The following is a 27088-nucleotide window of genomic DNA, read 5'->3' on the forward strand; positions in this document are numbered from 1 at the left end:
CGCACACATCTGTAATGATGGACTTTATTTCATAAATGAATTTGTAATAACCAAAGATATAAATGAAGAAATAATTTTAAGTCTACCTTTTATAAACCAAATAAAATCTTATATTGTCGAATTAGATGGCATCCACACCACTATTTTGGGAGAAAAGATTATTTTCCCTTATCTAAATAGTTTATCAAAAGAAGAAAGTGGTATAAAAAATAAAACGGTCTTTAAATTTAATTTAATTTTACAACAGATGAATTATTTAAAAGATGAAATAAAAATAAAAAGAATTGAATCCTATTTAAAAACTTCGAAAGTAGAAGCAAAGATTAAAAATCTACAAGAAGTCATAGAGTGAGAGGTTTGCTCGGATTTTCCTAATGCCTTTTGGGAAAGAAAAACGCATATTGTTTAATTGCTCTATATTGAGGGATTTGACAAAAGGATTATTCTAACAAAAGTTAGGCCCATTCAAATGAACCATGAATTAATGGAATACTGTAAAAAGAAAATTAATGATTTATCAGATAAAAAAATTATTAGACCTTCTAAATCGCCTTGGAGTTGTCAACCTTTTATGTCAATAATAGTGTTGAAAAAGAACAAGGTGCCCCGAGACTAATTATCAATTATAAGCCACTTAATAAAACATTAAAATGGATTAGGTAGCCGATACCTAACAAACGTGATCTTCTTAAAAGAACTTATAAAGCTAATATTTATAGCAAGTTTGATATAAAATTAGGATTTTGGCAAATACAAATCTCAGAAAAAGATAAATATATAACATCCTTCAATGTTTTTTTGGATAATATGAATAGAATGTAATGCCTTTGGGACCAAAAAATGCTCCATCTGAATTTCAGAATTTTATGAATAATATATTCAATCAATATAGTCATATATCTATAGTCTATATAGATGATGTTTTAATATTTTCTGAAGATATTGACCAACACTTTAAACATCTTCAAACCTTTTTAACAATTGTCAAACAAAATGGACTAGTAGTTAGTGCTAAAAAGATTAAAGTATTCCAAACCTCTATTAGATTTCTTGATCATGATTTATATCAAGGAACCTATAAACCCATCTGTAGAGCCATAGAATTCTTCTCTAAGTTTCTAGATGAATTAACTGATAAAACTCAACTTCAAAGATTCTTAGGAAGTCTCAACTATGTTGTAGATTTTATTCCTAATATTATACAGGTTTGTAAGCCCCTTTATCAATGTCTTAAGAAAAATTCAGTACCTTGGGGAATAGAGCACACTAATACAGTTCAAAAACTTTCATGTCTAGGAATACCGCATTCAGAGGGTCTTATGATTGTAGAAACTAATGTCTCGGACATAGGATATGAAGGAATCCCTAAACAAAGAATTTTCATAGAGTCCACTGAATAATAGTAAGATTCGCGTTGGAATCTGGAATGATACTCAAAAGAATTATAACACTATTGAAAAAATTGGCTATAGTACTATGTATTACTAAATTTCAAGATGATTTAATAAACAAAGAATTTTTACTAAAAGTAGACTGCAAAGCAACAAAAGATGTTTTATAAAAGGATGTTAAAAATTTAATTTCTAAACAGATATTTGCCAGGTGGCAAGTTTTATTATCTAGTTAATAATTCCTTTTTACTGAATATTTAGAGCTTAATTTGTTAATTTCATTATCATTTTTTTGATAAAGTTCTTATGAGTATGAGTGACTAGAGCATTACGCTGTCCTAGAGTCGATCGAAATTAGTGTTAATCTTGGAATAATCATTTCTCTGCTTAGTAATTACTGTTGTTCTTCCTCTATGTTCTTAATTTTATTCATTTAAGTTGGGTAGCCATTTAATAGCTGTTTAGACATTAGAGAACCTGCAATTTTCCATTGGATTAGCTCTTAGTATGTGAAAAATAGAGCCAGACTCGGAGGATGTTCCCGGGGCCAAGCCTATAGGAATAAAATAAAAGAATTCTAGAAGAAGAAGAACTAGTAATTACTACAAAGAAATTATTATTAAAGGAGTAACATCTAAAGTAGATTTTCATCCTAGGATAGTGTTTTCTCTCTCATTTACAGAAATCCTAATGAATACTCCAACCAACCAAAACGTAATAAATAGTGTTAATATTTTTAAACTTCTATCTTGAAAAAGTTGAAGTTCTCCTATAAAATGTTCAGCTATACTATAAATTAAGGTGGCTGTGACATCTCCTAAAACTTGATTTTTAATTGTTGTCCTGTAGGCTCGGTCTTAATAGCTTGAGTAATAGTTGTAGTATTTAATATGTTTGGCCTATTATTATCAGTGAGGTAATTATCCGACCAATATTTTATGGTACCTTAAAATCCTGATATAATAATTATAGCCGCTTGTTTATCAGACATTCTATTAATTTTATATGTCGTAATGGTCATTCCTATTTCATATAGTTTATTATATATTTGATGTTCTGCTAATCCATCAATATTCCATTCTGTGATTTCTTTTTCAGAATGTGAAGTATGAGATAAAAAATTCATTTTCTTCATACTGCAATCTTAAAATGTGAGCTTTTTATAATAATTCTTTTTTACTGAATATTTAAAGCTTAATTTGTTAATTTTGTTATCATCTTTTTCGATAAAGTTCTTATGATCTGAAAAAGGCAAAGAAGCAGCATTGGACATTAAAAATGAGCAAAAGTTTACCACACTGACTGATATACCCTGCTTGGTAAATCGGTGTCTTTTCATCTCACAATACTATATTCTCAAATTATACAGTAAAAATAATAAACTATTTTCAAGGAAAGATGCAGTCGGGGACACTTGAAAAACAAATGAGACATTACTTCGATTGACAAACTTCTTATTTTTGCTCAGTTGTTCACTTTTGGATCTTTTTTGTCTTACCCTTACATCAGATGGAAGGGTTTGTGTTTTGTTTTTTTATACTGGTGTTTCTGTAATAGTTAGATTCTTAATTTACTTATTGAAAGAGAAAAATTGGTCTAGACAAAGAAGTAGAAGCATCTCTACAATATCTGAGAGGAAAAATATTGATATTTCTTTAGAAACACCTGAAATTAAGGTCACTTGCTTCTAAATGTGTTACTACTAGCTTAGTGTGTACTATTAGCTTATTTTCTTTCCTGATTAAACTATCTCTTATCCAAATTACATTGTGTAGTTAAAATGGAATCTCTTCATAGGACTACTTGGAGTCACTCAATCTGTTGACCAAAGATGGAAGAGAGAAAATTGGTTTGTTGTTTTTGGTCTATGCCTTAAAATTGAAACTTTCTACAATATGTATACAGAAACTTCTTCGTCATCATCATCCATGGTCAGTGTTGAAATGTAGTAAATGGGTTTTTGCCATTGTTTTTGTTGTTGCTATTTTGGATTAGAGGCTTTGATGATTTAAGCTATCTCAAGTACATGGGGGTAAGAGAGCTGGGTCCACGTAACGCCCCGAATCTGGTACTCGGAATGCTACACGGTGCTCATGACCACAAAGGACCACAAGCTAAACCATAACTGATATTTGTACCAGTATACTGCATAAAATACTGAATAATAATAATGCAGAAACATGTATTGAAAGGCCATAAGGTTCAATACTGAACATGATCTGAATGATATAACATTTGTGTGGGGTAATAGAATACCTAAAACAAAACTGAACACACTGAAGTCTGAAACATGATAGTCTAGAAAACCTCTAACTGACTGAACTGTCTTGAGTAAGGAGTTGATAGGACATGTCCCCAGCTAACTCCAACTAATAAACTGATTAATGAGATAATAAGGAAATAATCATGTCCTCAAAAGATAAGGGCTCACTTCTAACTCTGTCTACGAATATCTGGAATCTATTGTTGCTCTAGAGCTCGTGTTTCTGAACCTATGGTATAAGACACCATAACGCAAATACATCAGTACTTTGAATGTACTGGTATGCATGTGAGTTAGGCTGAATACATGGGGTTCATATGCATAAACAATAATAATAACTGACTAACTATCATGAGCGTGAGAACACATGTATGAGACATAATAACTGACATTAATACTGTGATAACATGATTACTGAATCTGAGTATAACTGATTACATGAATGACTGTATCTAACAGTCCTAAATTTGATGGAACTATGTGAGTTTCGTACTATATTTGAGTTGACTGTATCTGACAGTTCTAAAATCTGAAGAATTATCTGAGTTCTATTAATGAGACCGATTGATTGTATTGGACAGTCCTGATTCTGTAACATAAAATTGTGGGAAGTAGTTATCTAATCGACAAGCCCCTAATATGCCATTATCGCTGAGTTGGGGTCTAATCTGTAACCCCAATTGGAAGGGTATCAAGACCGCACCACTGGTAAGGATAAGTTGTGGGCGACCCTCATCTGATAGTGTCCCCTATACGAGAACGGTGGGGCCCTTACCTAATAGTGTATATCCACCTCATCAACCCTCATCGAACAGTGTTGATGTCTCAACCTATGCTGACTACATAGTTCTGGAATGCAAGGATGACTTCTAAGAATCACACCCTCATCTGATAGTGTGTGTTCCCATTCTTGGGTTCACTCGGTGCTAATTCCTACTCCCATATGAATAGACTATGAACATGATTACTGAACTGAATATGGGCTGAATTACTAAATTTCGTTGACTGACGGAATACTACTGATATCTGACAACTGACTGAGTTCATGAGATCATGGAGATTTCTTGAGTCATAAGACTGTCTGAAGTCTAAGGATTCATAGCTTGACTGAGAGTATCGTGAAAATATGACATGGTTCTAGGCACACAACTAAATTGTCAGGTACAAGTACCCCCAAGACTCGATGAAAAGAAACTGACGAAGCATGACTTCTTGAATACATAGTAATCACCATACTCCATAATTCATTTATTAGAGAATTTCATCAAATAGGTGATAAGCATAAACTTGTACATACAGGGGGATTTTATGGTATCATGCTATTTAGGCACATTTCTTTCATCTAGGCATTTAATCAAACATATTGTAGGCATGGTACATATAAAAATCATTGTACAATAAATAAACATCCTGGTTCAATTCTAATTTCATCATTCAAGGGTTTAGTCATAGGTTTGCATGAATCTATATCTATAATAATTATACCCACATAGAATTTATTACCCAACATGGAGTAGAATTCAATTTCTCACTATCCACATGAACAAGAGCAGCCTAATCATGAAATTCATAAGAAATACCATAAACTTGAATTTAGAAAAGGGATTCTTGGGCTTCATGGACGAAAGGAATCCATGAATGAACACTATGCATACCTTAGTTTGTGATTTTGTGAGGATTGACAGAGAAACCTTCTTGAATTTGAATCCACAATAGAAACCCTAGCTTGTTCTTGAGAGAAACTTGAGAGAAGAGAGCGTATTTTGGGTAAAAAGTGGCTGAATCATGTGTTAAAAGGCTTAAATAGGGGTGGGAAGTTGACCCTTTTAACCCTGGATGCGTCATTTAATTTCAATAAAAATTTTCCAAATTAGACCCCTGGCGCGACGCGGCGTTATCATGTTGTATCACTGGAATTTAACAATTGGGAAATTGAGGGATGGTGCGATGCGGAGCCATCGCGTTATCACTTCTTTTGTGACCTAGAACTTTGGCGCAATGCGGGGGAAATCATGCTGAGACACTGGGAAACGGATAATTCTAAATTTGGTCCTTGGCACGACGCGCCATAATCGCGGACCCCTACTGGAATTTTCCAAATTCCATTTCCTCTTATGGCGTAGCATGCCGCTGACCAATATGGCGCTGTTTTACGATGGGAACTTAAAATAGTCGCAACTTCTAACCCGGTTATCGGATTTGGGCAAATCTTATATCAATGGAAAGCTTATTAAATTTTCCACATGACAAAAAGTGAAAATTTTGAAAATTCCTCATGGAATAATCATTATTCAATTTAGAAGCTAATATTAGACATTCTTGAGATAAAATTAGCTGGAAAAAAGTACGGGGTATTACAGTCCATATCTTAGTGGGCAACCCGAAAGGTATTATAACCTGATTGAGCTGTAATGCAACTGAGGTCAACCGTCATGGCAGATACATTATCTCTTTTGCCTTGATTATATTGATATGAGCCTTAAGGATCTATTTGGTTAAGTTGTTGCATTGAAACTCTCGATGAAAATCGAAGAGTTTCTACAACCATTTATTCTGAAACTTTTAAAGGAGGCCGTAATATAAAGTCTTATAAGTTCTAGTCAAATGGTGAAGGGATTTTCTAGGATGGCCGAAAGTATCGATGATCTTTCTCTGGATATTCTTTCTGCAAAAACACTATTCCAGTTAATTATTCCTCGGGCAATTACTGAGGGATGGCTTGATCCATCTTTCCTAAAAGCCTATGGTGAAGATCTGTTTATCTTGCTATTTTAGTGGTGTTATTTTTCTTTAAATCCTGCTTTGACTACACTCCTTTTGAGCCGAGGGTTTATAGAAAACAATCTCCCTATCCTATAAAGATAGCGTAAGTTGTGCATATATTCTACCCTCCCCATACTACATTGTAGGATTACACTGGGCATGTTGTTGTTGCTGTGCAAAAGAAGAAAAGGTAAAACATGTAAAAGAATAAAAATATTCGTATAATTTTTTTTTGTAGTGACTGGATGCTCATTGTTATATTTGATTATCATTTATTATTATGTAGTTGTTATTTTGGAAGCCAAGGTTGTGTGACCATCTTGCAGTATGTGAAAAATCAATCGAATCTTTTTACTAAGAAAACAAAATTATAGATGGAAGGACAGGAGGCTTCCACTTCAATTTTTAAGCTGCTTGACGATGGACAACTATTGAAACAACAACTCTTCATGCCAAAAAGTCAAGCTGAAAGTCTGATTGAGTTTATACTCCAGTAAAATACCTACCCTGTATGTCGAAACTTGATTAGCTAATGTGAGCAATCCATTTACTAAACTAAGGGAACAACTATATCTGCTCCGAAAAAGGTTTTTGAGCACCTTATAATAGTAGAATTGCGGAGTTATTGGTTTAAGTTGACAGTAAGTCAAGGTCCCTGCTTATGTAGATAGAACCTTCTTACACTGCATCAGTCATGAACATACACTAGATTTAACTGAGGCTTTAAATTTTTTTCAATAGATGTCTTAATTTCTGTTGTTAATTATGTTTTGAATAAAATTAATGTTTTGATTAAGTGACTTTGAGTTTTAACTATACTCTTCTTGCATCAATTAGTGGGTTTAGACTCTAAAAAACTCATAATTTTACTAATGTTTATCAGCTTCTTCTCTTGAATATCAACGGGATAAAGTTAAATCACGACACTAAATATTATATGGTGGCTTTTTCTTTTATGATTTATTCAATTTTATGTTTTCGACGGTCAATCAGATATATTTAACTATCTTTAAGGTATGCGTATGTTGTTTTATCAATTTTATTTGTTGTTGCATTGAGTTTTATCAACTTGTATATGCTTACCTTATCTCAGTGATAGTGAGCGTAAATGAAAACTCTTAAATTGTGTGTAGTCCATCACCTCTTATCTTGCATATTTCACTAAGATTGGAGTTAAATATCAGCATTACATGTTAGTAAAATGTTCCTCCATTTGATCATTTTTTTTTTTTGTAAAGATATTGAATATTGGTTTTAAATTCTTTGTAAATTGTTCTTTGACTAATAGTGTCGATCAAATTATTTTTATATTTTCTTATGCATTGATTAAAGTGAAATAGGGAAATAATTTATATAAGAATGAAGAATTTTTATTTTTTTTTTAAAACGAAATGTGTTAAATGGCCAAATAATAGTTTTTTTTTAAAACGTATATTGGTAAAGATTTGAACTTCAAAATGCACCAAATTTTATTATTTATACGAAAAAGTTATACATAATTATCTTGCGTGACTTGATTTCTTGAAAAATACTATCAAGTAATTAATATATTTTGTGTGTTTATGTGTTGCAACTTATAAGTCAAATTGACATCAATCTAATTTATTATATATGCTTAAAATATTTAATACTGGGCTCATGCCAACATGAGATCCTCCTTAGTTAAGGTAGAAATTACACATCTACAATTAAATAAAATAGAAAATAAAATAAAGAGTCAATTATGAATGTTTAATCCTCCTTTTTTTTTTTTTCTAGTTAAGGTAGAAATTACACATCTACAATTAAATAAAATATAAAATAAAATAGAGAGTCAATTATGAATGTTTAATCCTCCTGTTTGGCCGTGTGTTCCCCTACTCCCCTCTTTTTCTGATAGCCACACCTACACAGGCACCCAAAAACGCTCTCTCTCTCTCTCTCTGTTCTCATTCATCTATCCATATTTTCTAGCGGCCTGTTCTTGTCCATTTCGTAACAAAATCGTCATCAAAGGATATGTAGTTTTAACAAATCCAATAATCTTATTCTCTTCCTATATTCCAAGTTTCCTCCCTCAAATTTGCCCATCATCTTCTCAGGTTCTCTTCTACACCCCTTTATTTTCGTCTAATTTACAACTTCTATTATTATATAACTTCTTTCTTTTCCCCTTCAATTCACTTGTTTTTGCTTTTACAGAAATTTTTTTTTGTTTATTTTTAAAATTTTAATGTATGATCTCTAATTCTACTGAGTTCAAATATTGTTTTTGATATTGGGTTTTGATCAATTTTGTTGTTTTGTGTTTGATTGCTTTGACCGACATTTTGAGTTTTCAGTTTCTTCCGAAACTTGCTCGGTGATATCGAGGATTTGACTTTATTGTAAAAGTTGTTGGGTTTTGATGATAATCACGAAGCTGTGATATTAACTGCACCATAATTGTGGCAGGTTTTCTTATTTGTTCTCGTTTAATTTTTAGAGAGCTCAGGAGTCTATTTATTTAGTCTACTTAGAGATTGTAAGTTCTTGTTGGGGTAAGTGTGAAATGTAAAGAACCCGTCCACCTTAGTGTTGGAATAAAATGGAGTTGAATAGAGTGGTATGGCATATAAATCGGATTTATATATCAGACTCCAATTAACGTAGTTGATTGATTATGTAATTTGGAGGAAATGATTTCTTATGAACACTTATAAATTGAATAGAAGAAAATGAAGTTTTCAGATCTCTTATTACTTTGGTGATTAATGAAATGTAGTTACCAAGAAAAATGAAGATCTCTTGTAAAGAGGACATAAAACTAAGAACAAGTTTGTCAACGGTTATAAAACCAAATCTCCCATAATTTTTCATTTTAATATTTTTTATCTGGATATGAATGCACAATTCCATCCTTAACAGAAGGCATGTGCAGTCAAGTTTGCTGTTGTTGTTGACAGAATATTGCATAACATTGATGATTGCTTTCTCAGTCATGAGCAATTAGCTTTGTACTTCTCGGTTGAGCTTTCCAGTTTCTACTAAGTATCGAGAAATAGCAGGGATTATGTCTTTCCACCTAGAGAACAAACATATTCATATTTATTGAATTGAGTTTGCCGTTCTTGTATTGTGTTATTCACGCTGAATTTGTTGGTTATTCCCTCATCTCACTTTGATAAATTTCTTCACCCAATAGTTTCATCTGTCACGTGAAGTGATCTGACTGCATGATACGGGACAAATGGCCCTCTTATCTTTTGATGATATCTTTGGAGGCCAACACATAGAGGCTCAAGACTTGGTCACCTCGAGGATACGAGAGCATACATGTAGAGACCATTTTGGGCACTTGATGGAGCAATGTCGAGTGTGGAAGATTGCTTGGAGCATTGGAGACTTAATGACTCACGGCCTTGGACAACCCTTAATGGCTCACGACTTTGGACACCTTCATTTAGGGCATTTTGGTCACTTCACTTTGTCCAAATGCACTACATGGCCTCCCCTCCTCACTAAGGGCATTGTTGTCATTTTGTCTTGTCTTGTAATTGAATAAATAGAACATGTTAGGGTTATTTTCACTTAGTTTTTGAATGATGAAAATATGAGACATTGAAAATCCTCTCTTTAGAGTAGACCACCTTAGTGTAGTTCTTAGTTAGAGCTTGGACTAGCCATTGTAGCTTAGGGCTTGGAAACGCCAATATTGTTCTTTGCTTGGAAATGGTTGATCTTGAGGTGAGTCGATTACCTTGGCGGTCACCGTAAGAGTGTGGTTTTAGCGGTCACCGTAAGAGTGTGGTTTTAATTATTACATTCATTAGGGGTTAGTGGTGAAATACACTTGGTTCTTAATCTTGTAATAATCTTGGTCTCACTATTTATCCTTTACTTTTTTGTAATCTTGTTGTGTTGTTCTTGTTGCCTGCTCTCGGCCTTGTGGTGTTCTTGTAGCCGAAGTTGTTGTTCTTCTCGTTCTTCATTTTATGTGTTGTTAATCTAGTTTGGTTGGATGGAAAATAGGTGTTAAACACCTTGTTATCATATCTTTCTTATTCTCATTGTGAATCCGAGAGTTGGTCACCAATGAGGTCCTTGGGTTCTTGAACTTGTGGACTGATTTTGGTGTGTGTTTTTTGCTTCCCTTGTGTTTCTTTGTATCATTTGGTATCTAAATGAGCACCAACCAGTCCACAATCATCGCAAAACAGTCCACACGACAAGACACCAAACGGAAACAACAAACACAAACTTAAACGAAAAAGAAGATAGGTAACTTGACACAAAGAGAACACATAATGTAGCAACTAAAGAGTATATTATACTCTAAAACCTTTGCAAAATACGTTAACAAGCACCAAGTTCTTACGGTGACCGCCAAGGGAATCAACTCACCTCAAAATCTACCATTTCTAAGCAAAGAACAATATTGGCTTTTTCAAGCCCTAAGCTACAATGGCTAGTCCAAGCTCTAACTAAGAACTACACTAAGGTGGTCTACTCTCAAGAGAGGATTTTCAATGTCTCATATTTTCATCATTCAAAAACTAAGTGAAAATAACCTTGACATTTTCTATTCAATTACAAGACAAGACAAAATGACAACAATGCCCTTAGTGAGGAGGGGAGGCCATGGAGTGCATTTGGACAAAGTGAAGTGACCAAAATGCCCTAAATGAAGGTGTCCAAAGTCGTGAGCCATTAAGTGTTGTCCAAGGCCGTGAGTCATTAAGTCTCCAATGCTCCAAGCAATCTTCCACACTCGGCATTGCTCTATCAAGTGCCCAAAATGGTCTCTACATGTATGCTCTCGTATCCTCGAGGTGACCAAGTCTTGAGCCTCTATGTGTTGGCCTCCAAAGATGTTATCAAAAGATAAGAGGGCCATTTGTCTCATATCATCCTCCCCTTCTTGAAAAGGATTCGACCTCGAATCTAAATCTTGCAAAACCAAAGAGGGGACTAACAAATACAAACTCCTCAAGGCATGAGGGTTAGGGTTAGAACAACAAATCATCTCAACATGCCAAGGTTGCACATATTTGCAATATAACCAAGGATCCTTTGCATTAAATATTAAAAGCTCAATAAAAGGTACACAAAGGATTTGGTTACAGGAATCACCAAGAATGACATTTTTCTTGTCATGGAGACCAAGCAACAAGTTGGGTGCATCAACATCACCATTTCCATATTTGGCACCGGGGTCAAACGGGAAGAGTGGCCATAGACACGGATCTAGACAACACTCCCTTTTTCCGTGGTCTCCATCCAAACTTAATGACATACTCTACAATAGCATACATATCATCCAAAGCAAATAGAGAGTAGAGAAAAGTATCACTCAAGTCGACTTCTACTAAGGTGCCCTCATGTGTGTACTCATTACTAGTTTCCCAATATCACCATGAGTACTCTCGACAATAAAGTCACACAAAGTAGAAGAAGGAGTAACTTCTAAGACTTCACATTCCTTACCTTTAAGAGTACTCTCATCTTCCAAGAAGGGATTTCCATCTTTAGTAGGACTGTTGTCACACCATAGTGGGTTAACATGTAGATTATAGCCTTCAAGGTAAGCTATACCATCTTTTTCACCACTAGGCTCATTAAGAGTGTTTATATCATCTTCAAACAAGACATTATACCTAAAGAGTGCATGATCCAACCCACGGGCAGATTTGGAACAAGCAAGTTCCTCACTCTCTAAGAGATCAATATCAAGTTTCAAAGCGGTTTCAAGCACAAGATTGTCCCAAGAATAGCTCTCGGGTTCACTCTCTTTTGGTTGACCAACATTTCCAAGTACTTCTCTCACTTGAGTTCTATTAATCACATCACACACATACTCAAATGGTGGACAATTTTCACAAATAAGTTGATCAACACCAATTACACAAGACGATGTACTTCTGTTCAACATATAGTCTTCAACACTAGGTGGACATAAATTGTTCTTACAAGAAGAGTCAATTTGGTCATCAATATGATCAACTAGTGTATCCACACTCACAACATGTAGATCATCAAAAAGAGGCAAAGAATCATTAGACTCACAAGTAAGCTACTACTCACATTCAATGGGCTACTAGCTACACAATTATCATTCACATGCACAAAAGTGTAAGAGTTAGCAATTTTACCTTGAAGTTCTTGAGTAGACTCTTCTTTGCCGTGTTGTGAAGTCCTCCACAAGCTTGGGTAGCAACTTTACTTTGACATTGCTCCCCTTCACTTGCCATGTCGGTACTTACACAAATGTCCTTAGAAATAGGACAAATAATGTTAGCTCGATTTGGAGGCAATCCCCTTACTTCGTTCCACACAACCTTTCCTTTTTCCACTCTCGGATTACCATCTTGCACACCCTTACTCCTCTCAATCTTTTGTCTCTCATAAGCATTCGGATTGGAGTAAGTATTCACTTTTCTTTGCGGCTCAGGTAGCATGTATGTCACGAGGTGATTTCCCCCCGGTCTCTTACAATATTAGGCCAATTTTGCATATTTGGAACTCTATGTTGTGCAAATCAATCGGCACCTAAGCATACATGACCATATGTCGAGGGAAGAATATCGCACCACACCTCCTCATGGTATTCAAATTGGGAGAAGACAACTTTGACCCTTGGTAACCTTAAACCCATCCAAGAAGTATGGAACAAGTAAAGGCTCGCGAAACAGCCTCAAGTAGTCAACCATGGATGGAAGGATGTAGTTTTTATAGTACGTATCATTTAACACAACGAGGCAGCCCGGTTCACCTTTCCGGAGTGTACACTCCTTCTTGGATCAACATTGTAAGGCACACGAGTACCCCTCGGTTTTGGAGATGCATACCCTCTTCTTCTTGTTGGACAACCTCTACTAGAGCTAGTATAACCATTCACACTATATCGACCTTGATAAGAAGTACTACAAGGTGGATAATATGAATCTTCACGCTCCTTAGGTGTACTCTCATCATAGCTCTCATAAGCTTTGCGAATGAAAGGATTATACCTAACACCAAATCTAGGTTCAGAGTGAGAAGTGTAAGACTCCTCACATTCTCCAACGTCATCATAAGATCTATCACGAGGTCCTACATCATCTACAAATTCACCATAAGCGCTAGGCACTTCATTCACCTCATTTTCTCCCTCAAAACCGTAACTTTCAAATCTGCCCAAGTTTTGATCATGGCTATTTTCATATCCTCCGGAATCTCCCTCAACTTTGTAGCTATAAAACCCCTCACTACAATCATAGTCTCCCATGTTGTAGTCACAATAATCCCCGGCTATCGAAGACATGTTCCCCTTATATCACCTTTGTACCTACACAATGAACAAACAAGATTTGTAGTAAAAGCTCCTCACCAACACTTGTATACACCCACCTTTGTGATTCTCCAACACTTGTATACACCCACCTTTGTGATTCTCACAATTGGAGTGGCAAATATTGAAAGTTGCTTATACTCCGTTAGTCAATAGGATGTCAATTCTACTTGGCGCCCGGAATGGATTCTTGTTTGATCGACTCAAGACACAAAAACAAAATTTACTTACGAATTTGAAACAAAGAAAATACTACAACTTATAAACGAGAAAAGCACAAAATACAATGCTTAACACGAAAGAAAACGTACTAAAAAACTAATCTACAATCTAGTAGGTATTTACTAGTTTGCTAATTAGTTTGAGAACCAACAAAATGGAAACCAATGGAATACAAAAAAGTGAAACTAGGAATTCGAACGTTCTTGAGCTATTGATGACGTGGCACTCGACTATTGGTCGATGGACACAAACATATTGTTGAAGTTGAAAAATTTTGTTCCACAATTTTGGTTGTTCAAATTTCACAAAGATGGGGGGAATTTCGGTTTTGGTAGGTTAACAAGCAAGACTTTAAGTCCTTTTTTCAAAATTCAAACCTTGACCAACTTTCACCTTTTTGGCAAGACAACCTTTAGGCCTTGTCCCCCTTTCCTCTTTTGGCTTGTCTAGAAAAATGAACTTACTCCCTTTTGGTATGGACTTTTGGGAGGTCTTTTGTTCTTTTTCCCTTTTGGTAATGTCTTGAAAGTTGTTTCAAGACTAACAAGAACCCACACTCTCTTCCCTTTGAATTTGGATCAAGCAACAACCTTTTACAATACTTCTTCAACACAACACAAGAACTTCAACAACAACAACAATAACAAAACCGTCCATTCTTCCCACAACAACGTGCAATGTTTTTTTGCTCAATAACTTGGGAAGACTCAAGTAGTGTCAGAGAGAAAGAAAACCAACACAAGAAACAACAAAGACAATCAAAACAATACCTAAATCTAGCCAAACAACAACACTTCGGCCAAGACACCAAACCCATAGAATAACTTCTTTTTGTGAGATTTTCGACCTTGGACACCTCTTCTAATGTTAGAAAAGAAAGATCTAACACTAGAGCACACAAAAATCACAAGAAAACTAGGCTTCAAATTTCGGCCTAAACATAAAAAACGCGGACAGATTACTATTTTTGAGTTTTTCAGCTTTTCCACACTTTTTTTTTGATTTTTGGTTGAACAAACCCAAGATTGATCTCGTGGGAACGAAATCAATGATGGCTCTGATACCAAATGATATCAAACGGTATCTAAATGAGTACAAAACAGTCCACAATCTTCGCAAAACAGTCCACACGACAAGACATCAAACGAAAACAACAACAACAACAACAACAACAACAAACCCAGTGTATTCCCACTTAGTGGGGTCTGGGGGGGGTAAGATGTACGCAGTCCATACCTCTACCTCTGATGAAGTAGAAAGGCTGTTTCCGAAAGACCCCCGGCTCAAGTTACGAGATATCAAACAAACACATAGTACAGAAGCAGATGACATAACATAGATACTGCAGCCATAAGGAATATAAAACAGAGTAAAGCAGGAATGCAGGAATATAAAGCAGAGGAAAGCACACAGATTCGTAACAAACATGGAACACGGAACACGGAACAGAACATTGAATACGGAATCATACCAGGAATACACCCCCACCAATTACTTCCCTACATTAGCGACCCGAACTGGCCCTAATCCTCTGCCGTAATTCGCGTCTTCCAGACCTTCCTATCTAGGGTCATGTCCTCGGTAAGCTGTAACTGTTCCATGTCCCGCCTAATCACCTCACCCCAGTACTTCTTCGTTCTACCCCTACCCCGTCTAAAACCATCCAACGCTAGCCTCTCACACCTACGGACCGGGGCATCTATGCCCCTCCTCTTCACGTGTCCGAACCATCTCAATCGTGCTTCCCGCATCTTACACTCCACTGAAGTCACACCAACCTTCTCCCGGATAGTCTCATTCCGAGCTCTATCCCTTCGGGTCAGTCCACACATCCAGCGCAACATCCGCATTTCTGCCACCTTCATTCTTTGGATGTGGGAGTTCTTAACTGGCCAACACTCCGCTCCATACAGCAAGGCCGGACGGACTACCACCCTATAGAATTTACCTTTAAGCTTGGGCGGCACCTTCTTATCACACAGCACCCCCGATGCAAGTTTCCACTTCATCCATCCCGCCCCAATACGGTGCGAGACATCCTCGTCAATCTCACCGTTACTCTGGATCACGGACCCGAGGTACTTGAACTTATCCCTTTTCTCTACCTCCTGCGCTTCTAGCCTCACCACTACCTCATTCTCTCGCCTTACGTCATTAAACTTACATTCCACATACTCTGTCTTGGTTCTGCTCATCCTGAACCCTTTAGACTCCAGAGTTTGCCTCCACAACTCTAATTTGTCCAAACGAAAACAACAAACACAAACTTAAACGAAAAAGAAGATAGGTAACTTGACACAAAGAGAACACATAATATAGCAACTAAAGAGTATATTATACGCTAAAACCTCTACAAAATACATTAACAAGCACCAAGTTCTTACGGTGACCGCCAAGGCAATCAACTCACCTCAAGATCTATCGTTTCTAAGCAAAGAACTATATTGGCTTTTCCAAGCCCTAAGCTACAATGACTAGTCCAAGCCCTAACTAAGAACTACACTAAGGTGGTCTACTCTAAAAAGAAAGGATTATCAATGTCTCATATTTTCATCATTCAAAAACTAAGTGAAAATAACCCTAACATATTCTATTCATTCACTTACAAGACAAGACAAACTGAGAACAATGCCCTTAGTGAGAAGGGGAGGCCATGGAGTGCATTTGGACAAAGTGAAGTGACCAAAATGCCCTTAATGAAGGTGTCCAAAGTTGTGAGTCATCAAGTCCCCAATGCTCCAAGCAATCTTCCACACTCGACATTGCTCCATCAAGTGCCCAAAATGGTCTCTACATGTATGCTCTCGTATCCTCGAGGTGACCAAGTCTTGAGCCTCTATGTGTTGGCCTCCAAAGATGTCATCAAAAGATAAGAGAGCCATTTGTCCCGTATCACTGCAGCATCTGCTTTAGCTTTGCTGAAACACATGGCTGAAGAACGAGTGAAAATTGGTATTCCCTGTGTGCGCGTTTATACATATCCAATGTGTATTCATTATTCAAAGACCTTAATTACTTCATTTATATGCTAGTGACGATGCAAGGGGTTATCACTTCATGTGTCATGTGTGAACAATGTGCATCAGACAAGCATGCATTTCAGGCATTGAGATGGAAAATTCTCCACGGAGAAGCTATCGTTTTCTTTATGCAACATTATAGATGAAAAAGAGAAAAATAATGAAAAAATGGACATTTTCTATTTGAGTAATAGAATTCCTCTCCATGTACTGTTATGTTCTCATTGGTGACATTAACTTCTCATGTTTGTAATGCTTGTACTGCTTTTGAGTTTTGTCAGTTCCTTTTTTAATTTCTTCTTCAAACACAAACTTTCTTCTAGTCTACAAGTCTTTCCCTTTTCCATTTCTTATTTTGAGCTTTTCTCTACTTCTATGATGATGCAAATGTATTCTTTTATATGGTAAAATTGGAAGTTAATTTGATGATTGAAGTTATCATTCCATGGATATTGAAATTTATATGTTCATAATGCGTACAGTTACTTGTTTGACTGTTACTACATTATTATATGTTGGATTCTACAGTTAGTTGCTTTAGTTGCTATTTGAACTTATAAGCACTAAAACTTGTACTTCCTCCATCCCAATGTAGCAGCACACATGACCCTAGATATGAAGGTGTGGAGGACGCGAATTAGGGTGAAAGTTTAGTATAAAGGAGTGCGTCCTTGCTATTAGGGAGGAGTGTTTTTTTTTTTTGAGTTATTTGTGCTATTAGTGGCAGTGTCATGCTTGTAATGTCTTGTTCTTAGAGTTTTGGTGGTGTTTGTTGTTTCAGATAGATTAATTGTAGAATTATTTTGTAGTAGTCTTGTTTATGTTATTATCGTACATTTTTTATTGCCTATTGTTTCTTGTGCTTATATATTCTGTCTTTTTTTCTAGACTGTTATTTGTCGTGAGCCGGGGGTCTATCCGGAATAACCTCTCTACCTCACCTCTAAGGTAGTGTGTTATAGACTTGTTTATAGGTAAGGTTTATGTAAGGCGAGGCCCTCAAGTTGAGAAGTAAAGAAACAACAAAGAGGATTTATAGATTTATGCAACTTTTAGATTTTTGTTGGCATTAAAATAGACAGTAGTTTAGTTTTACTAGAATTTTTATTTTAAATAGATTTTCTATGTTAGTAGTTTCTTAGTTTTCCTTGAATATCTTGTAATAGTTTCCTAGTTTTCCTTAAATATCTTGTAATAGGAGTCTATTTAAGAAGGTGGAAGTAATAACGAAAGATAGGAATTTATATCAAACTAACATGAGACCTAAGTCTCTCTAACGAGTCCTAAGGTTGTAGGCTCCCTTTTAATGAGCCTATTGTTTATTAAAAATTGGTTGCTCACGAAATAAAAACAAGGAGAAGGATCTGTTAAGCACAGACTTCTCAGTGAATTGCCAGATGTATCGCGTGGTCGTAACAGCTTGGTACAGAGCCAAACACCATGGGCGATATAAGTAAACGTGAAGGGTTACAGGCTCTCCTTCAAGAGGCACAGGCTATGAATGTAGCACAGATTGCAGAAGCAGTGGCATAATCCGAATCATAGGATGGTTGCTCGATTGGAACAATCTGAATCAAGGATGGTTTCTTAATTGGAACAATTATTGTTACAATTGCATGAGTTCATTCTGGGGTTTAACAAGAATCAAGAAAGAGATTTTGAGGCGGGAGTGAGTAGCAATATAGGTAAACAACCCTACAAAGTCGAAAATAGATCCAATGAATTAATGGGAAATAATCTGGTGCCAAGATACACAAAGCTGTATTTCCCTACCTTGATGGATTTAAGGACCCATTAATTTGGCTACATCAATGTGAGAAATTCTTCTCCAATCAGAGAACAAATGAAGTTGATAATGTGGCCACATTTCACCTTCTAAGTGAGACAGAGTTATGGTATCATCAGGTAGAACGAGATAATCACTCAGTTGACTGGTCAGAATTCAAAGAATATTTTACTCTCAGGTTTGGGCCTCGTTGGGAAGTAATCCATTAGGCGATTTGCATGACTTGAAGGAAGCAAATGGGCTCAGTTGAAGAATAATAGCGCCAATTTCAAGAATGGTTAGCCAGGGCAGCAAGTATGTTCGCATATACCAACAAGTTAGTCCCTTCACTGCCGACATGGTTGACTTCATTAGGCTTGATGTTGAGATGCACAGTCCACCAGATTTGGTTCATTCCATGAATTTAGCTCATACATTTAAGAAGAAATAAAAGGTAATTTGGGTAACATCCTTTCAAAAGGAGAAGTGACAAGGGACTAAAGGCTAATTCAATACTGCTGCAACTTCAACAGTTCCAACTCCTAAGAGCAATAACACGCTAAGTGGTTTTAGTGAATTGAAATTTGTAAGTTCATCTACTCCTTTTATGAAAAAATTGACAAAGGCTGAAATGGCGAAGAGAAGGGCGAAGGGATTGTGTTATAATTGTGACGAACTATATCCAATTGGGCATCAATGTAGGAAGTTCTTTTGGTTGGAACTAGCTGATCCAGATGATAAAATATCATGACTAGAAAGATGTGCAAGAACCTGAAATTTCCTTGCATGCCATCATGGGACAGAAGAGCACAAGAACAATGCAGTTACGAGAACTCATGAAGGGTCAATCATTGTTGAGTTTGGCTGATTCGGGCAGCACACACAATTTCATCGGTCGCACAACAATCCAACACTTGGGGATGTAGTACAACCATGGACAAGTGCTAATGTTTCGGTTGCTAATAGAGAAAAAGCTTACTACAAAGGGATTTGAAAGTCGACTTCTTTGTTATTTTGTTATTTGGCTTTGACATTGTTCTAGGGGTGATATGGTTACAGACTTTGGGCCCCATCCTCTGGGACTTTACTTCACTCACTTCACTCACAATGAATTTTACTTCAGATGACAACACGTGTGTTTCATGGACAACAAACTAGCTCGAAATTGCAGCTTCCTTTATTGCATGATTCAGATGAGCACCACTCCAAATTGGAACAACTCTCCGCTGAATTTTTTGACTTATTCCAAGAACCTATAAGGCTGCCTCCTATGAGAAATTGTAACCATCACATTATTTGTTACTTGGTTCCAACCCAGTGGTGGTTCGACCATACCACTATCCTCATTTACGAAAGGATGAGATAGAAAAACAGTGTGAAGATATATCACAACAAGGGATCATTTGGCTGAGTAAATCACCATTCACATCCCCAGTTTTATTGGTTCGTAAACATGATGGAACTTGGCATTTTTGTATTGATTACTGTGAGCTCAATGACAAAACGGTGAAGGATAAATTTCTAATTCCCGTGGTGGATGAATTATTAGATGAATTACATGGGTTCACATGCTTCACAAAGTTGGATTTGAAGTCTGGCTATCATTAGGTCCTCATGGATCCTCTGGATATTGAGAAGACAACTTTTTGTATGCATCATGGATACTTTGAATTCTTGGTTAAGCCATTCGGATTGTCAAATGCACCGTCAACATTTCAGGCACTTATGAACGAGATATTTAAACCCTACTTGCGTCAATTTGTGTTGGTTTTCTTTGATGACATTTTATATTTAGCAAGACGTAGGGCAATTATCTCTCACATGTTCGTATAATTTTTGAGTTATTACGTGCTCATAACCTATACCTCAAGAAGTCCAAATGCGCTTTTAGCGAGAGACAAGTTGCATATCTTGGCCATGTAGTGTCTAAAACAGGTGTGGCAACCGATGCAAGCAAAGTTCAAGCCATCACTGATTGGCCTCAACCACAGTCCATCGCTACGTTGCGTGGATTCTTGGGCTTAGCAGGTTATTATTGTAAGTTCATAAAGAATTACAGTCAATTATCAACCCCTTTAAATAACACGCTTAAAAAGAACTTGTTCCAGTGGGATGATGTGGCCTTGCTTTCTTTCTGCACTCTCAAAGAAACACTTGCAACCGCACTTGTTTTACAATTGTCAAATTTTGATGAGCAGTTTATAATTGAGTATGATGCCTTTGGAAGTGGTATAGCAGTAGTGTTGCCACAGGATGGCCATTCTATTGCCTTTTTCAATAGACAATTGGTCGTGCGACACTTTAAATTGGTTGCCTATTGGCGTGAATTGATTGGTTTTGCTAAAACAGTTCAACATTGGTGTCTTTATCTATGGGGCAGAGCCTTCCTGATTTGCACAAACCATTATAGCCTTAAATACTTATTGGAGCAACGACTTACCACTTCACCTCAACAACATTGGATTAACAAGCTTATGGGGTTTGACATTCGAGTGACGTAAGGAATCGGTGTATGCTGTCAGTCGACCACATGTTTTATTACTTTATGCAATTAGATAAAATGTATTTTAATGATGCTTTCTTGCAAGAATTAGTCCAACAAGTGCTCCTCTATGAGCTTGATGCTTCCTAATCAATTAAGGACGGTGTACTCCTTTATAAAGGCCGTTGCCCTTTTCCCAATTGATCTCCACAATTCTGTCAAAATACCATGATAATGCCTATGAAGGGGTACGAAATACATTACATCGTATACGATAGGATTTCTACCGGAAGGGGATGAAGTCTGTTATTGGGATTATGTGGCTGCATGTCCAGCTTGCCAATGCACCTAAGCCCAATAGGGTTACTACAACCACTTGCACTCCCTGAGCAGGTCTTGGCTGATATTGGAATGGACTTCATTGATGGCTTACCAAATGCATATGGCAAAACAGTATTGTTTGTGGTAGTAGATTGGTTTTTCAAATATGCACACTTCATACCAATGTCTTATCCTTACAGTGCTACTCGTGTTGCTCACATTTTCTTTGAGCATATTATTCGCCTGCGTGGGATACCCGAATCGATTACTTGTGATAGATATGTGGTTTTTGCAAGCACCTTTTGAGGAGAATTGTTTCGTCTAAGTGGCACAAAGTTGGCATTCTCGTCTCCGCAACATCCTCAAACTTACGGTCAAATGGAAGTTGTGAATCGTACTATTAAAATGTATTTACGTTGCTTGATTGGGGATTATCCGAAGAAATGGGTTGACTAGTTCCATGCGTCTTTCTGGTGACTCCTTAGATCTGCTTAACGTAGTTTCAATTTTTGTGATTGTTGTGTAGAGAAGAAAAAAACCAACACCACTAAGAGGTCAAGATGGCCATATACTTTATACTAGTTTCCGGCAATTTTTCAGCGACAGATCGACTTTTCGGCAAGTTAACTACTTTTCAACCACTTTTTCAGCTTGTTCCTTTTCAATTGAGGTCGGCCAGACGTCCCGAGCAGTCCTTACCAGTTTTCTTGCAGATATCTTTACCAAATCCGTCATTGATCCTCATATTAGTTACATTCATAACAAGCTTGGTACATATGACCTACATGCACCAGATTGAAGGGGAGTGCTAAAATAGGAATGAATTATTTATTAAACGCAAGGTAGTTAACCACCCAATTATAATAATGCGGTTTATGAAAACAACAATACTTAGAGACTATAACGGGGACGAAGAAAATATATTCAGCGGCCCAGCACCCTCTCACATTTCCTCTCTAAATAATTCTCAATACACTTCACAACATACATATCCATCACTAGTCAAAAACCACAAATTCTACCAAGTTCACGCTTGTCCCAACACATGGACTAGGCAGAAAACTATAATTTTTATAAAGCAGATTTGAAAAGCAAGCATCAAAGCTTAAAGTCTCACTTACCTCGCTAACGACTATTTCCCCAACTTTGCAATGTGTAGAACATCAACCAAACAACGACCAATGTGATCAATCTAAACAAAATTTTAAATAACAATATGAATTACGCTATTTTGAGGTTAAGCCTTAATATCCCCAACTTTTAAACTTAGAGTTGAACCTTAATATCTCACTGATATATTGAATTAACGATAATAATATCCCAATACAATTGTCCAAACATGATACCAACAATAAGGAAAAGAAAATTTCCAAAACAATGCTTCAGTTTTTGCTTACTGCTAGTTGCTCCCAAAATTGAATATTGTTGTTGTTTTGTTTTCTTTTCATGCTAATGAAACCAACACTGCAATCTTATTATTTCTAAGCCATTACTAAGTCAACTTACTAACTCAATCAAACAAGAAGAAGCATTATTAGCTCTCTTTTATAATGTTCAACACATACAGACAACAATATATTACAGCAAAAATATCTCAATTTAGCCTATGCTTTATAACCATACGTACAATATAATAACAGAGAACTGTGATATAACCTGCTTCTTCTTTCTTATTTATTTCCCCCTCTAAGCAATCAATATCAACCAATATCTAACCTTAATTTAGTAGCAAACAACTAACCACCAAGAAGAAAATCAAATATACATTAGTGTCGTTTTGCTGTCACTGTTTTAAGAATTCTATGCCAAAGAACTGTAAACAAATTTCATACCTTATCGGTGAAAGATGCCTCCTAACGTAGCTTAGATATTCTCTGTTAATTTTTTTTTCCCTATTTTGTACGCTGCTTTGCTTGCTGTTATCTTCCCAGAATAATTGTTCTATTTATGCTGATCTTTAATGTGAAACTGAAAAAGCTTTTGGCTTGCCCCTTTTTAATTCCTTAATTACTATTATTAATTGGTTATAATTACCAATTAACCCTTCATTAAAAGGAAATAATAAGTTGGCTGTTACAATCTCCCTCACTTAAAATAACTTTCGTCCTTGAACGGGTCTAGAATCATACCTGAAATGTCAAATAAGTGAGGATATCTAACTCGCATCTCCTCCTCAGACTCCCAAGTAGCTTCCTCGGTTGGATGATTACGCCATAATACCTTGACTGAAGCTACATTTTTCGACCTCAACTGTTGCACGTGCCTATCAAGAATAGCTATCGGGCTTTCCTCATAAGTCATATTCTCATCAAGCTCTACATCCTCTGATTGGATCTTGTGGCTGTCATCACGAACATACCGTCTAAGCATAGATATGTGAAACACAGGATGAACTGCAGACAATCTCGGAGGTAAAGCAAGCCTATATGCCACCAATCCAATTCGGTCCAAAATCTCATAAGGACCAATGTATCTAGGACTTAGCTTACCTTTCCGGCCAAATTTCATAACTCCTTTCATTGGAGAAACTTTCAAAAAACTTTTGCCCCCTTTTCAAACTCCAAATCACAGACCATTTTATCTGCATAGGACTTCTGCCTGCTTTGTGACGTCTTAACTTGGTCTCGTATCACTGCAACCTTCTCCAATTCTTGCTGAACTAAATCTGGACCTAATAACTGTGCTTTGCCGGGCTCAAACCAGCCAACTGGTGAACGACACTTGCGACCATATAGAGCCTTATATGGTGCCATTTGAATGCTCGACTGGTAGCTATTATTATAAGCAAACTCTGCCAAAGGCAGCTGATCATCCGAATGGCCGCCAAAATCAATCGCACAAGCTCTAAGCATGTCCTCCAAGATCTGAATAACTCATTCAGATTGCACGTCGGTCTGTGGATGAAAGGCTGTACTCAACTCAACTTGCAAACCCAAAGATTTCTGAAAAGATTTTGAAAACTCAGTGGTGAACTGTGCACCCCGATCTGATATGATTGAAATAGGCACACCATGAAGCCGAACTATCTCCCGAAGATAAATTTTCGGTAATTGCTTCGCGCTATAAGTAACCCGAACTGGTATGAAATGGGCAGATTTTATAAGTCTATCCACTATCACCCAAACTGAGTCGTGCTTCCTGAAGGTATTTGGCAACCCAACCACGAAATCCATAGTAATTCTTTCCCACTTCCACTCCGGGATGATTAATTTTTGCATTACTCCACCAGGTTTTTGATGTTCATATTTGACCTGCTGGCAATTTAAACAACTAGTGACATGTTTCAAAATATCAACCTTCATACCTTTCCACTAGTACAATCCGTGCAAGTCTTGATACATTTTCATAGCACCAGGGTGGATAGAGTATCGCGAGCTATGAGCCTCATCAAGAATTAGCTGCCTCACATCACCCACAATGGGAACACACAATCTTCCATGCCGACGCAACACACCTTCACCATCGATAGTGAAAGACTTAACACCGCCATTTTGCACTTTGCAGTCGATCTCGAAGCCCAACAAGGTAGGGATCATTATATTGGCAAGTCTTAACTTGCCCAGCTAAGGACGATTGAACCACCATAACAGCAAGTAACTTTCCAGGCACTGTATGATCTATTCGAACTCTTTGATTGGTTAAAGACTGAATATCCATAACCATAGGTCGCCTTTCGGTAGCAAATTGGGCCAAGCTGCCCATAGACTTCCTACTTAAAGCGTCTGCTACTACATTAGCCTTCCCAAAATGATACAAGATAGTGAGATCATAATCTTTAAGTAACTCTAACCACCGTCGTTGTCTTAGATTCTGATCTCTTTGCTTGAATAAGTACTGCAGACTCTTGTGGTCATTATAGATTTCACACGGCTCACCATAAAGATAATGATGCCAGATCTTGAGTGTAAATACAACCACGGCCAATTCCAAGTCGTGAGTCGGATAATTCTTCTCATGGACCTTTAGCTGTCGAGAAGCATATGCCACCACTTTACCATTCTGCATTAAAACCCAACCTAACCCAACCTAACTCGAGATGCATCACAATAAATAGTGAAACCATCCTCTGCCGTAGGTTAAGTCAAAATTGGAGCCGATACCAATGCTGTCTTTAATTTCTGAAAACTTTCTTCACATTCATCTGACCATCGAAACCCCATATTTTTCTGAGTCAAGCGGGTCAATGGAGCAGCTATCTTCGAAAAGCCTTCTACAAACCTCCTGTAACAATTAGCTAGACCCAAGAAGCTACATATCTCTGTAGTAGTACTAGGTTGAGGCCAATCTCGAACTGCTTTAATCTTCTTTGGATCAACGTGAATCCCATCTCTTGACACCACATGCCCCAAAAAGGAAACCGTGCCTAACCAAAACTCACGCTTTGAGAACTTGGCATAAAGCTTTTGTTCTCTAAGTGTCTGCAGGACAACTCTCAAATGTTGTCCCTGTTCCGCCTCTCTTCGAGAGTAAACCAAAATATCATCAATGAACACAATAACATAATGGTCTAAATACGGCTTGAATACCCTGTTCATGAGGTCCATAAATGCTGCAGGTGCATTAGTCAGTCCAAAAATCATTAAAAATTCAAAATGCCCATACCTAGTTCGAAAAGCTGTCTTAGTGATATCTTCGGCCTTGACTCTCAGCTGATGATAACACGATCTCAAGTCAATTTTAGAAAAGTGAGTAGCACACTGCAACTTCATCAATTCGGGGCAAAGGATACTTATTCTTGATTGTCACCTTATTTAACTGCCTATAGTCAATGCACATTCTCATCGCGCCATCTTTCTTTTCACAAATAACACAGGTGCACCCCAAGGTGACACACTAGGCCTTATGAATCCCTTATCAAGTAACTCCTGAAGTTGAACCTTCAATTCCCTCAAAACAGCAGGAGCCATACAGTAAGGTGGAATAGAGATAGGTAGAGTCCCTGGCACCAAATCAATGCTGAACTCAATTTCTCTCATCGGAGGTAACCCGGGCAAATCATCTGGAAACACATCAATAAATTCCCAAACAATCGAAACATTGTTTATAGAAACTTCCTCTACTCGAGTGTCATGAACGGTAGCAATAAAACCCAAACAACCATGGTTAATCATTCGGCGGGCTTTTACATAAGATATTATCTTTCCTTGAGTCACAGGAGTCATACCTTTCCACACTAAAGGTTCTCCGGGAATATCAAAACGTATAAGCTTAGCATAACAATTAACCAAAGCGTAACATGACGCCAACCAATCCATACCCATAATCACATCAAAATCAGTCATTGGCAACACAAGTAGATCAACTATGGTGTCCTTACCCTGAACAGATATCACACAATCTCTATAAACTCTATGCACTGATAAGGTCTCCCCCACCGGAGTCATAACAATATATGGCACAACAAGAGTCTTAATCCTTCTCTCTAAGAATAAAGCAAAAGATGGGGACACATATGAATACGTAGAACCAGGATCAATAAGAGAATAAGCCTCATGAGAGTTTACAGTGATAATGCCCGTGACTACTGTATTAGATGCCTCGATGTCTTGTCTAGCCATAGCAAAGAATCTCGG

General features: G+C 36.9%; 1 protein-coding gene, 2 non-coding genes and 1 pseudogene across 4 annotated transcripts in view; 3 read left to right on the top strand and 1 right to left on the bottom strand.

The window, feature by feature from the left end:
- Window positions 1-7244: 7244 nt before the first annotated feature.
- Window positions 7245-7351, top strand: LOC124888361. Its single transcript, XR_007046487.1, has one exon. It is a non-coding gene; the product is annotated as a small nucleolar RNA snoR97 (small nucleolar RNA).
- Window positions 7352-7507: 156 nt separating this feature from the next.
- Window positions 7508-7611, top strand: LOC124888363. Its single transcript, XR_007046489.1, has one exon. It is a non-coding gene; the product is annotated as a small nucleolar RNA snoR97 (small nucleolar RNA).
- Window positions 7612-8246: 635 nt separating this feature from the next.
- Window positions 8247-27088, top strand: part of LOC107855991 (E3 ubiquitin-protein ligase MBR2) — a 33055-nt gene continuing 14213 nt past the window's right edge. The window contains exon 1 of one of the 2 annotated variants that reach the window (XM_016700986.2): window positions 8247-8498. The gene's annotated coding sequence lies outside the window, so the exon portion shown is untranslated. The remainder of the gene's footprint in view (window positions 8499-27088) is intronic. The other variant, XM_016700987.2, reaches the window with a different exon arrangement.
- Window positions 24993-27073, bottom strand: LOC124887726 (annotated as a pseudogene).

Source organism: Capsicum annuum, chromosome 10, assembly GCF_002878395.1.
Source record: "Capsicum annuum cultivar UCD-10X-F1 chromosome 10, UCD10Xv1.1, whole genome shotgun sequence".
NCBI lineage: Eukaryota > Viridiplantae > Streptophyta > Magnoliopsida > Solanales > Solanaceae > Capsicum > Capsicum annuum.